This window comes from Dipodomys merriami, unplaced genomic scaffold (assembly GCF_024711535.1).
Source record: "Dipodomys merriami isolate MVZ:Mamm:240054 unplaced genomic scaffold, mDipMer1.0.p SCAF_29, whole genome shotgun sequence".
In the NCBI taxonomy this organism is placed as follows: Eukaryota; Metazoa; Chordata; class Mammalia; order Rodentia; family Heteromyidae; genus Dipodomys; species Dipodomys merriami.
In genome coordinates, this window is record NW_027204381.1 from 841,767 (window position 1) to 855,532 (window position 13,766).

General features: G+C 41.6%; 1 long non-coding RNA gene across 1 annotated transcript in view; it reads right to left on the reverse strand.

Annotated features, from left to right (window-relative positions):
- Window positions 1–13,766, reverse strand: part of LOC138838741 (uncharacterized) — a 148,769-nt gene that overhangs the window by 87,542 nt on the left and 47,461 nt on the right. Inside the window, exon 2 of the long non-coding RNA XR_011375738.1 lies at window positions 11,689–11,831. This is a non-coding gene — a long non-coding RNA (uncharacterized lncRNA). The remainder of the gene's footprint in view (window positions 1–11,688; window positions 11,832–13,766) is intronic.

Consider the following 13,766-nt stretch of genomic DNA (forward strand, 5'->3'; position numbering starts at 1 on the left):
TAGGGGTGGAGATGAGTATCAAAAATTCCAAGTAGAAAGGCAGGATGAACAAAGGCAGAGAGGCCAGGGCTTGCTTTGTGATCACCAAGACTCCACCTCTTTCAGCTAGAGCCCTTTGCATCTGCAAGAGGATTTTGAGGAGGCAAATTGGATTGCCTTGAAGACCAGCTTTTGAGTTTAGTAGTCAGTGGGTAGTCATTGAAATGCCTTAAGGAAAGGAATAACCTGATTGGACCCAGGGTTTTAGGCAGAGATCTGGCTTTAGTGTGGAGAACCAATAGCCCAGGAAAGAATGGTGAGCAGCCCCAGAGAGGAAGGGCACAATATAGCTCTGTGTGGAATAGCTTAGGCTCTAGAGTCAGACAGATCTGTCTTGAGTTCTTCATTCTGTCCCCTACTATATTTTTAATATACTATTTACATTTTTCATTTATACATGGATTGCATCTTTCACTAAGACTTATTCTTGAAAATGAGCATGGTTAGAATACTTCCCTATGGGACTGTTGTGAGGAATAAATGCAATAATGCATGTTCAAGTTTTGTTTTGCAGCTGGAGTACAGAAAGACACTCCATTTTTAGCTATTGTTTTAAACCTGGAGAACAATAAGGAGGTGATTGATCCAAAGGCTGCTCTTTCTGCAGCCCAGTCTCCCCTCATTTCAAATGCAGGAGGTCGGATTTGTCCATTAACGATCCCTAGACAAAGATACACAACTCACTGGGTTTAGAAATAAGACCCCTCAACAGTTCTTACTCCATTTCTGCCCGCCTTTCTCCTACAGGATGTCTGAGCAGTGCTTCACTTTTCTGTTGCCTTTGTGTTTTCCGTTACTCTCTCTGCAGGCTGGCAAACCCACAGCAAACCGACGCCCAGGCTCAGATGTAAGTATGGCCCAGAAGTTGCCATTGTCACATCACTGCCTGTTTCCTGTTGAGTCCCTGATCTGAGTAACAATCAGTTTTCTCCGTGAACAAAGGCTAAATGCTAGGGCCTGCTGCTTGAAATGAGCAAAATCTCTGTGATATTTGTAGCATAATTCCCAAGCCGATGGGGGAGGGGGGGAGGGGATTTAGCATAGAGACAGAATTGTAAGCTAAAAAAAATGAGAACTCATTTCTTCCCTTTTGGGGATCTGAATTTATAACAGTTGATTTTGATTTGAAAATACTAGAAAGAATTGGGGAGAAAAGAACACCTAATTTGTAAAAAAAAAAATTGCTTATTTCAAAGCATGGTAAAGGGATTTTGGATCAGAGCATTCATCCGGTCATTTGTTAACTGCTTTACATTGCTCAGAAGGCAAGTTTTTCTTTACTCTCTGCTTTCCTTCTCATCTTTTTGAGATACGCTTGTGAAATCTCTCCTCCTCACACATCTGTTCTCCTCAAATCCTTTATACATTGACAAGACACAGGCTGCAAAGGACAATTGCTCCATGGTTACTAATTCTTTATCAGTTCATGCTCATGATGGTGCTGTTGAGAAATATTTATCTGGGTCTCACTATACACAGGGCACTATTCTAAAAACCTTATATCTACCTATTAACTCATTTGAGGCCATCAATCTATGGGTTAAGCAATAGTATTATATTTTGTAGACAAGGAAACTGAGACTATAAACAGAGGCAGAACAAGTTAATCTGTTAAGATTAGGGTTTGAATTTAGGCAACCTAGAAACCAATATGCCCTTAAATCCAGTAGTCTGGTGAAAATACCCATTTGTATTCTTGTAGCTTTATTGCTATCATATTAATTTATCACCCAAATTAAGAGTAACGATCAAACTCTGTACTATTTTTATTATGCTTTCACAAGGTATGGAGACAAACTGGCACATTGTATAAACACTAGAGAATCTTCTCAGTTTTGCTGGGTGCAGTGGCCACAAGGGAAACACAGTACAATGGTGGCACCTGTGGTGCATGCCTATTATCCCCAGGGGCATGGGTCAGCACAAATAGGAGGATGGCAGTCCAGGTTGGCCGAGGCATGAATGAGAATACCTTGAGCACAGACTGAACATAGCAATAGCTGATGGTTAATACTGGAAGTTAATATCCTATAGACAGAATAACCACATATTTCCAAAATACGGGTTTCAAATAGTACTCTCAACTCAGGGTCATTATTTGCTTATTTGCCAAACCACTGCCACTTCTAATTATTCTGCTCAATAAAAAATGTTAATGAAGACTGGCTCCAGGTTATAAACTGAAGACTTGTGAGATGCAAACACACCACATGAAAGTGGAAAAGCTGCAAACTCCAAATTAGAAAAGAAGAAGAAGAAAAACAAAAGCCCACCAATGAATTATTTTCGGCTCAACTCTTTCCCTTCTTGATGAGAGGATGTCACAAATGCCAGTTTGTACATGAGCTGCTGAGCTTGTGCAGCATAATTTTACTATTCAAACACAGTTATTTTTTCATATCCAAATAAGATAATATGTCAAATTGCTGTACCAAGTATTACCTAAAATTAAGCATTATTAATCATTGTCACAGGAAGTGGACCGTGGTGTACAGCTTCTTAGGCATCATGATTTTCACATTCCAAGAACAGTTTTTTGGGGGTGGGCAATGGACGGGTAGTACTTAGGATTCCCGGCAGGTAATCTGGCTGGTAACGGCAGGGTGGAGATGGGAGAAAATGCACATCCAGGAGGATGGGAAAGCATAACAGTGACAGGAATAAATGTCGGGAAAACATCCTGGCAGAGAACACACAATCCTTGGACATAGCAACTCAACAATGGACTATCTGAAAATATGTAGGTGAGGTGGACAGACAACGTGGGGACAGGTAACATAGGAAAGAGCTTAAAGCATGGTGAGAGAAATCACTGAGACATGAGTCTGAAGGCCAGCGTTATCAACCAAGGGACGTATGGTTCCGGGTAGAGTCTCTTCCCTAAGCTTGATTTATTTCAGTATGAAAGGAGATAATAGAAACTACTTGAAGGAATTAAGATAAACATTAAACTTCGGTAGCTTATGTATAGCATTAACATGTTCCCCAAGAAATAGTTAAAATAGTTAAATGCTCATTAACTCATATATATGTATATGTATATATACACATACACACATATAACTATGGGGAATTATTTTCAAATCAGAATCAGTGTCAAGAGAGTTGTTTGCTAGGCTGCAGAACCAGGTATCTCTTTAAAGGGAGAAGGAGAAGGAAGAGGACTCAGCTACATCTACATTTCACTGTTACCATGTGGAGTATGACTGCTCAGAGCCTAGTAGAGAAGACACATTTTAATCCTGTCACTAGGGGAGGTGCATCTTCTCCCAGAAGATGGCCAATGACTTTCATGAACATCCAACTTAACCAGGCCCTTCCTCATCAGCCTAGAGTTACACATTTACTGAGTTACATTCCCAATCCACCTGGAGTATTTTGATGATGTCTGGATCAGGGATTATTTTTATGATCCCTGAGGTAGGAGAAGCAGGTTTCTCTGACACATAAATTGGAGGTGGTGTGGAATGGGGGAAAAAACCTCCACCAAATCCCAGCATGACAATTCAGTTGAACGGAACAGATAAAACATACCCTATCACACAGTGTCAGAAGTAACAAGACATTTCCTGTGTGTGAGGTCTCCTTACAATGGGTTTCAACACTTCATTTGGCTTGCACTGGTCTTAGTTATTTTTTCTAATTGGTGGAAGCAGACCCAGCTATTTTGCAGAGGACCCAGGCGCCATCAGATGGATTAAATGAGCCCAGGAGAAGCACCTCCAGGAAATACAAAGCATGAATCCTTCTCTGATCTCAGTTAAGAACAACCCTTTGAACCAATGAGGAACTCATGCCGGACCAGAGTGTCACTCAGCCAGCTAAGTGGGCAGCTGGAAGGCCACATAGTTAATTGTTTCCATGGGTGCGTCTTTCCATGGTAACAAGGAGCAGCAGAGATGGGGCCTCATGCCAAGGGAGAGGAACTCAGAGAGGTGGAACAGATGGCCTGTTGTCTGTTTCTACTTTAGGCCTGACAGATGAGCAATGGATCCAATTATATCACTGGGAAGGGGAGAGCCATGTAGGACATTTGTGATCTATAGGCTGGCTGTGGAGCCTCGGAGCTGCACCAGGTGTAATGTGTAATCAGGTAGGACCTGCTCAGGAGTAGCTATGGTAACTACAGACATGCTCCAAGAAGTCAGACCCTGGGCCATTCAGTGCTTGAGAAAGGAAGCATGAAAATGATTTTACTGGTAGAAGGCCAGCAAGTAGTTTCTTCAGGGTCCACAATGTGGATTTCGATGCTTTACTGTCATCGCGAGTAAAAACAAAAAGATCAATTTTAAAAAATCCCCTTGGCTGAGCACAGGTGACTCACACCTGTAACTCTCTATAGTTACAGCTACTCAAGAGGCTGAGGTCTGGAGGATTGAGGTTTGAGGCCAGCCTAGGCACAAAAATTCACAAGACTCCAATCTCCAAAATAGCCAGTGGAAAGTAGGGCTGGTGGTGTGGCCCATGTAGTAGAGTGTGCTGACCTAGCAAGTAGAAGGCCCTGAGTTCAAATCCTAATACCACTCTCTCTCTCTCTCTCTCTCTCTCTCTCTCTCTCTCTCTCTCTCTCATGCACACACACACACACAAATTACTTTGTCAGAGAAAAGGAAGTCCACAATTCTTTTTTTTTTTCTTTTTTGTTGGTCATGGGACTTGAACTCTGGGCCTGGGCGCTGTCCCTCAGTTCTTTAGCTCAAGGCTAGCACTCTACCACTGGAGCCACAGTGCCACTTCCAGCTTTTTCTGTTTATGTGGTGCTAAGGAATCAAACCCAGGGCCTCATGCATTCAAGGTAAGCATTGGATCCACCTTCCCAGCCCCAAGAAGTGCATAATTCTTGATCTTACTTAGTCAAGTGTTTCCTGTGAATGCTGAGAAATTATTATTTCACAGTAAAGCAGGTGATGTACCTGTGCCTTCAAAAGGTTCTATCTGAAGTTGTTTTGGAATACTTCATAAATCACTAAAAGATTCCTTCTCAGATAAATAGGCAATTTGAAATTTAACAGATCTCTTCCTTCACTAAAAGGGCTGCACAATCTTTCCGTCATAAAATATGATGATCCAATTCAGTATCTAAAGTGTGGCTTTCCCCAAAGCTCATTTGACTAAGGAGTGTGTTTTGCACATCACATTGGTCTGAAGAAGGGGCATTTTAGAGTAGTGTTTCCCAAAAGCCTTCTGGAAAGGTCCCTCTGGACTCCTCTCTATATACTTTTGAGTATTAAAGCTGGTGGCACAGATCAAATAATTCAGCACTGTGGACATGACTGGGGTTTATTTCACTGCTCTCTTTAACACTTCTACTTTGTCCGTGGTTGAAAAGGCCAACACCCTGGATTCTCCCACGCTGGATGCTTCCCTCTCTTCTTCAGGTTTGCATTCATTCCGTCAATCCATCAGAACGAAAGAAGCTGACTGCTTTGGAATAAATGAATTTTCCAAAGAGGAGATACTTAAATAAAAATTACGTAATGACTGACCTATAATGTGCTGCTTTGCATTTTATAAAGTTCATATTCTAAAGGCCATTGCATTCTCAAAAGTCTGCGTTGATGCCAGGGGCCAGTGGCATCCTGTGTAATTCTCCCAGGAGGATTAGATTTTAGCTTCCTAAGATCTGATGATCCTGGTTTGAAGCCATTCCCAGGCAGACAAATCCTAAAGATTCTTATCACTAATCAATCAGTAAAAAATCAGAAGTAGAGGAATGGCTCAAGTGGTAGAACAATGGCTTTGAGTAGAAAAAGCTAAGGGACAGCACTTAGGTCCTGAGTTAGCCCAGTACCAGCAACAAAGCAAATAACTTTGTTGAAAACCACTATAACCTAGGAAATCAAGCTTGTGCAAGGAAATGGTTAATATACTCAATTCCCTGTAATCCTGTGCAGGGATGGCCCAGAACTTCCCCAATCAGAGACATGCTAAAGAAGTTTGTCTCAGAAAATATACCCTGAATAATGCAAGATTCCTCACATATATGCTAGTAAATAGACTCAATTACATGTGTTTTTGGGTCACTAACAATCAAATCAGCCTAAACATTCTTCTGCTTCATTTGTATTTCTTTTGTTGTTGTTGTTTTGGTTGTGGGGCTTGAACTCTGGGCCTGGGCACTGTCCCTCAGCAATTCGGCTCAAGGCTAGCGCTCTACCACTTGAGGCACAGCACCACTTCTGGTTTTCTGGTGGTTTATTGGAGATAAGAGTCTCACAGACTTTCCTGCCCAGGCTGGCTTTGAACCATGATCCTCAGATCTCAGCCTCCTGAGTAGCCAGGATTACAGGCGTGAGCCACGGGCGCCCGGCTTTCGTTTGTATTCTTGTGGCACCAAATTGACAGCTGGCCTCTGGCTCAGTATTTAGTAAGTCTTCTTTAGGAACCTTTTGCCAATAATGAAAAGGACATTGGAGTCTTTGGTGCGGCCTGCTCATAACTAAAAATACTGCAATCAGGTTTGGTTTGCAGGACGGAAGGAGGAATGCTTTTCTCTCTCTCTGCCCCTCCTCCCCCCCAAGACTGCTGATATCAAACTGTTCAGGTGGGTTACAAGTGAACCAGCGCCTTCCTCAGCTGCCAACTTCCGGGCATTCTCATTCCTGCTCCAGCTGCAGAGGCTCCCGGGGGAGATGAATGCCATGATCGGATGGAGGGAGGGGTCACCCAGAGGTGGGCTCTGGTATGAGGACTAAGGAATGGAGTTCTGCAGCCATTTACCAACCCCACTCCCCAGGGACTGGGCAGCTTGGCGCCTGGGTCTCTGCTTTTCCACACTTGTAAATCACAGGCCAGACAGCCTCAGGGCCACGCGGTCTGTTTATACGCTGGCATCTATTGCCCTGAGAGCTGCCCACTTAGATGACCTCCACAAATCTTGTTACTCAGCGGGTGACTGCCCTAGAGCAAGAAGTGTTGTATTTGGAAGTTTAAAAAAAAATGAATCATTCAAATTAAGGGAGGAGATGGTGATTTGTGGCAATGAATGCATTATCGAAGGGGAAGGAAGAGGTGAATGAGAGAGGACTGGAGCAGAATATTCATGGATATATGTGTGACTATGTTTCTAAGTAGGAAGTCCATTACTGTTTCTCTTTATTCATCACTGTGAATCACAGAGCCTTGATATAGAACTGCTATAATTATTAAAGTTATAACAATACCGACCATTTATGAGTATTTACCATGTGCCAAGTGCTGAGACTCATGGGCTTGATGAATTTAATTTTCCTAATAAAATAGGGGCTAAGACGCTCTCTCCCCCAGTTTACTTGTTTAGAAAAGAAAGCCCAGAAAGCTTATTAATTCTCTCTAGGTCATATAGCTTAGTGGCAGTGGAACTTGGTTCCTATTATGGAGAGAGAGAGAGAGAGAGAGAGAGAGAGAGAGAGAGAGAGAGAGAGAGAGAGAGAGAGAGAGAGAGAGAGAGAGAGAGAGAGAGAGAGAGAGAGAGAGAGAGAGAGAGAGAGAGAGAGAGTATTTTCCTGGAGTTTAAACTCAGGGCCTGATCACATTTTTTTGCTCAAGGCTAATGCTCTACCATTTGAGCCACAGATCCACTTCTGGCTTTTTTTTTTTTCTTTTAGGTAGTTTATTGGAGATAAGAGTCTCTCAGACTTTCTGTCCAGGCTGGCTTTGAACCATGATCCTCAGATCTCAGCCTCCTGAGTAGCTAGGATTACAGGTGTGAGCCAATGGTGGTGACTCATTCAGACTCTCAATGAGAGCCTCCGCTGCTCATACTAATCTGACCAATGCTCAACACACACACTCACCCAAGAAATGAGATTTGATTCAAGGAATAGTGGAAATCAATATGGAATCCAAGAAAACATAAATCTTGATATTCCCCTCATAAAGTCTATGTTGATTGTTACTCCGTCACACAGATGAGCCAGAATTGCATTTTATGTACTCTGCAAAGTAGGAAGATTTCTACTTGTCTGTAGCAAATGATGATTTACGCCAGGTAAGTAGTAGGAAAAATAACTGATTCTATTCATTTTGTCACTAAGGTTTCTCCACAGAGGGAAGTCAAATTCAAAAATAGGCTACTAGGCTATTTTCTAGTAGTTATTAACAATACTAATCTAAAATATGTAACTGTATTTTTGATTGAGAGTTATAACCTGTCTTCACGTCTACTCTTGCCATCATTGAATCAAGTTGGTGAACTCCCTGTCAATTGTACAATCCAAGATTACCTCCACATGGACTCACGTTCTGTTCATTGGCTTATTGAGCAAATACTTATTTGATGCTTTTTTATTGTTTTGGTCAATTGTGGGGCTTGAACTCAGGGCCTGGACTGTCTCTGAGCTCTTTTCCTTAAGGCTAGTGTTCTACCATGTGCTGCTTCTGGTTTTCTGGTGGTTAATTGGAGAGAAGAGTCTCATGGACTTTTCCTGCCTAGGCTGGCTTTGAACCATGATCCTCAGACCTCAGCCTCCTGAGTAGGTAGGATTACAGGTGTGAGCCATCAGTGCCTGGTTTATTTGATGCTTCTTATATGATGAGTTGTTCTAGGGACCAGGTATACAATGGTGAATCAACCAGAAAAAGTAATTCTTTTAAAAAAAAATTTACTTTACAAGCCTTGCAATAAACAAGAGACAAGGAAACACATGCATGTGTCATATATTCAGAATAACTGATATTATGAAAATGAGTCCAAATAAATATAGGGTGGGAGGGAAGTGTGTATTTTTAAAAAAGACTTCCAATGAAGGCCTACTGAGTGAATGATGTTTGGGTACAAACTAAGAGATGTAATTTATATGATTACATCAAACATGATCATATAAAATTTCATGGAATTCAGGGCCTGGGTATCGTCCTTTAACATTTTCCACTCAAGGATGGTATTCTACCACTTGAGCCTCATCTCCACTTGTAGCTTTTTGCTGGTTAACTGTAGATAAGAGTCACACACATTTTCTTGCCCTGGCTGGCTTTTAACTGTGAACCTCAGATCTCAGCTCTCTGAATAGCTAGAATTATAGGCTTGAACCACCAGGATCTGGCTTCGAACCCATTTTTGAAGGATGTAAGTTGCATATTTCACTCCATCCCACCCCTCTGGCTAGTCAGAGGACTTTGCCATTACCTCTGAATATGGATCCTCATTAGTCAAATTCAGAAAGAGAAGGAGGCTTGACCTTTAGAATAGCAATACGAGATACATTTGACAGATACTTGATTATAAAACGTCTCTGTTGGACACAATGATTTTCTAAAAGGACCCAATGGATCAGCTGAGCAACAGATTAAAGAAATTAGTGAGATATTAGAGGGTAAAGTCTGCGGCAGAAAAGATGACTTGACACAATGTTCTAATAAGAGCAGTGAGCAAAGCCCTTTAAAAATTAATGGGAAAAATGAATGGGAAATCCACAATCTGTCATTTTAGAATTTTATGGCCAGGGAGCTGCATTTGTATAACTTGATTGCTCAACTGCATAGTGACATTAGGTTTCAGACCCAGAGAAGAAGAATTGCATGAAATGAATGTCGACCTTTGCTACTAATAAAAACGAGAATCAGCACCTCTAGGACTTCTTGTTTTACATTCTTCTTAATTGGACAGTATCACTGAAATGACAAACAGGACTTAAACTTGATGGAAATTGCCTTAACAGATAGGAGTATTTTGACAATGTAATCCTAAGGTTTTTCTAATGGGACGATTGCTAAACAGTATTATCATCACTAAAGTCGATTTTTAAATAAACCACTCTCCAGAGGAGACATACCTGACAATTGTCCACAATGTCTAAAACTGAGTATAAGATTTCAATCTCCCAGTAATTCAGTGACATGAACACAAAGAAGGTAATTGATTTGGGGTCTTAATAGCATCAGGCAGACATACCAGACAAATCTGAGAATTGTCAGCATCACACACAATCCCCCAAATGGGCTGTCAAAAACCCTTCAGTAATGATCAGAAATCCACCAAATACACTGGAATTACAGGGAGCAGAGAACTTTGAAAAAACTCTTAGAAGAGTGAGACAAGAACTCCAAGAGCGGCATGAGCAGACTATAACTGAGGGATTTTAGAGTTGAGTTAAAATTTGACCAAACAACCTTGAAAGAAACTGTGCAAGGAAGAGAATGTCTGATACCTTATTGTTTAAGGTCTTGCTGAGCAAGTCTATGAGACTTAATGCCTGGGCTGTTACATGTGACATTGTCCGTCTAACACTGAGAGAAAAAAAGAGAAGAGAGAGGAGGAAGAGGAAGAGCAGGAAAAGGAAGAGGAAGAAGAGGAAGAGGGGGAGGAAGAAAAGGAGGAGGACATGGAGAAAGCAGAAGAAAAGAGGAAGAAGAGGAAGAGGAAAAAGAAGAAGAGGAAGAAGAGAAAGAAGAGGAGGAGGAGGAGGAGGAGAAGGAGGAGAAAGGGGAGGAGGAGGAGGAGGAGGAGGAGGAGAAGGAGGAGGAGGAGGAGGAGGAGGAGGAGGAGGAGGAGGAGGAGGAGGAGGAGGAAGAAGTGGAAATTTCTGTTATCACAAGCCATTCTGATTTGGGGATGTGTGTTATCATAACTTAACCTGGTTTAACATATTACTTTATTATACTCTGATAACTGAATACTAATTTTCAGGGCATGTGCAAGCATACACAGGTGTACATATGTACATGTAATGTGCACACATGTATATGCAAGATGAAACAATATACAGGAAAAGTCAATAGCAACAACAAAGGGAAAAATACTGGAGAATTAATCAAGAAAAAGGGAAAAAAAAATCCCAAACATTTTATCGAGTTTGGCTATGTACTGTCAATCCTGATTATAGTCATTTGTGTGAACTGTCAACCATTTGAGACTAATTTGTATGCAGCACAATGGAAATTATGCATCACATTAAAATATGCATCTGATTGATGCTGTTGCAGGGCTTTGTTTGATTGCAACAAGAACCTCTATACCTGCATATTCAATTGTATTCCATCTCTGTAATTTGTTTTCCTTGGAGTAATTTGAAAACATTCCCCTTAAAAGGATCAAATTAGGAAGCATGCTGTTGGATGAAGGTCCTGGGCAGAAGGAAGATGCACAACTAAAAAGAGAATAATGGGGATGATGATCCAAGTCAAAGCCGTGCACACATTTATTTATCGCATTGTATTTCCACCATGCTCAGGCACAGGCTTCTTATCATTTCATAGCATTCCTCATCAATCTCATCTATACTGATGGCTTTGACCAACTAACTGTTGAGTAGACCATGTAATTTTTTTCCCCTTTGTCAGTCGTGGGGCTTGAACTCAGGGCCTGGACACTGTCCCTGAGTATTTTTTTTGCTCAAGGCTAGTGCTCTATCACTTTGTGCCACAGCTCCACTTCCAGTTTTCTGGTGGTTGGTTAGTTGGTTAATTGGAGTCTCATGGACTTTCCTGCCTGGGATGGCTTTGTACTGGGATTCTCAGATCTCAGCCTCCTGAGTAGCTAGGATTACAGGTGTGAGCCACCAGCACCCGGCTTGTCTATATATCTTATATGAACTCTGTATGCACATACGTCCAACTTACTCATTTTCATTGGGACATCTCCATGGCTCCCATCTTAGACCATTTTTACATTGCTTTAACAGACTACAGGATGCTGGATAATTTATAAAGAAAGACGTTCATATGACTCACAGTTTTGAAGGCTGGCAGGTCTAAGCGTGTGGTACTGGCATCTGCTTGGCTCTGGATGAAGGAGGGCTTCGTGGTGAAGTGGTAAGTGTGCATTCTCTGATGACAGCACAGAAGACTGAAGTCTCATGATAGCAAACTCATTCCTGCGAGAAAGGCAGGAATACATCCATGAAGGCTCTGCTCCCACCATGCAAATCTCCCCAGATTCCAGGAATTAAGGCTTAAACTTATCCTCTTTGCAGGGAACTCACTTGAGCCCCAATATGTACAAGAGCAGGTTTATGATCTTCATACCGTTCTCCCTCTCACTGCTGTTAAAATGTTCAGTCTACCATCAAAGAGCGTTGATTTTAGTCTCTATTTTCTGTTGACTTTTACTCTTGACTTTTCGATCTATCCCCCAACCCCCTTTTTATTGTGCTGGTCCTGGGCCTAGAACTTAGGGTCCCAGTGCTGTCCCTGGACTTCTTTTGCTCAAGGCTAGTGCTCTACCATTTCTGTCACTTGCAACTTTTTTAGTAGTTTGGTGGAGATCAGAGTCTCATGGGCATTCCTGCCCAGGCTGGCTTTGAATTGTGATACTCAGGTCTCAGCCTTGAGAATAGGGAGGATTACAGGTGTGATCCAGCAGCACCATACTGCCCCACCCCTTTTTAACATCTATGGTTTTATCCCCTTAAGCTAACTTGCCCTCTCCAGTCTGATTGAATCTATGACATTGCAACTGAGGTAACTCAGGTCTGATTACTGTTTTCCATTGTTCTCATGGAAAAGACCAAGATGCATAGCGTGGCATTAATATACTTCTAGTGGATATCTCTAGTGCTCCCTCTTCATTTCTTCTCCATTCCCATACTTTTCAATAAGCCTCTCCCCTGTCTGGTGGGGGAAATCTATCATTTAGGTGCATCTGCCCTGGGGGATTATGGGACCCAAACAGCACTTCAGAGAAAGACAGAGTGGTCTACAGTTGGACATTCTATCTAAAGTCGGAGTCATCTAGAGATCTACCCTGGCAGTCATCATGAATCCTAGGTGAAAGAAGACCTCACATGCAGAGATAACAGCTGTTCGTTCTACTTCTATGGCTTCTATTCTGGAGAAATCCGGCCTGCAAGTGGAACTAATACAATGGAAAAAAATGAGTCAAGAGAAGAAGAGACAGATGCCTGGTGACATTTGTTTGAGCTGGTGCTGGAAGCCAGTGCCGGATTGTAGACTTCCCACTTATATGAGTCAGGAGACTTCTTTTAGGACAGTTTCTATCCAGTTAATATTACATCTAAAAGTTTACCTTCTATCTTTTGTTCTACAGCCCAATTTCCTCCCCCACTTCACATTCTACAGCTAACTCCTTCAGAGCTAGGCTTACATGTTAGTTCTTTAGGAAAGTGCTTCCTAACCTTCCAGATAGAAGGTTTCTCTGTTGTATTTGCCTATGCTACCTTTTGTTTATGTCTTTTTTTATATAGTCAGGTCTAGGATCCCATGATTCTTCTCTGCATCCTTCATGTGATACTTAGTCACAAGAGGGCAGCACCAATGGCTCTTCGGACCTCTATTAAGAGGTCACATACAGTTCCTGATAAATATTCGTTGAATTAATCAATAAGCCAATATCAGTTACTATGGTAAAGTACCTTCATACACATCATCACATTTTAAACTTTACTGTAACCTGGTGCCCAATGCCCTGTGATCTATTTAAATAAAATAGAAGGCATGGAAATGTTGAGAAACACTGTCAAGCAAATAATAATAATAAAAAAAAAAGTGGCCTAGAAAATAAGATCTTGATCTAAGTATGAAATTCTTCTCATGCTATTTTCCAGGGACCTCCTAAATGCCTATTTATACTCTCCCCCACCTCCCCAAATGCTCATCCAAGCTCTGATTTCTACAGTATTTTACTCTCTTCTGTCACTCACATTATCAGATCATTACATTTAACACATTCCAAGAATATTTCAGCTTCATGCAGAACACTCCAAATATACCCTCTTCATTCCAGAAGACTTTCAAGATACAGAAAAAGATCATCTTTTAGACCAATGAACCTGGTTTGGGAATGGAAGAGG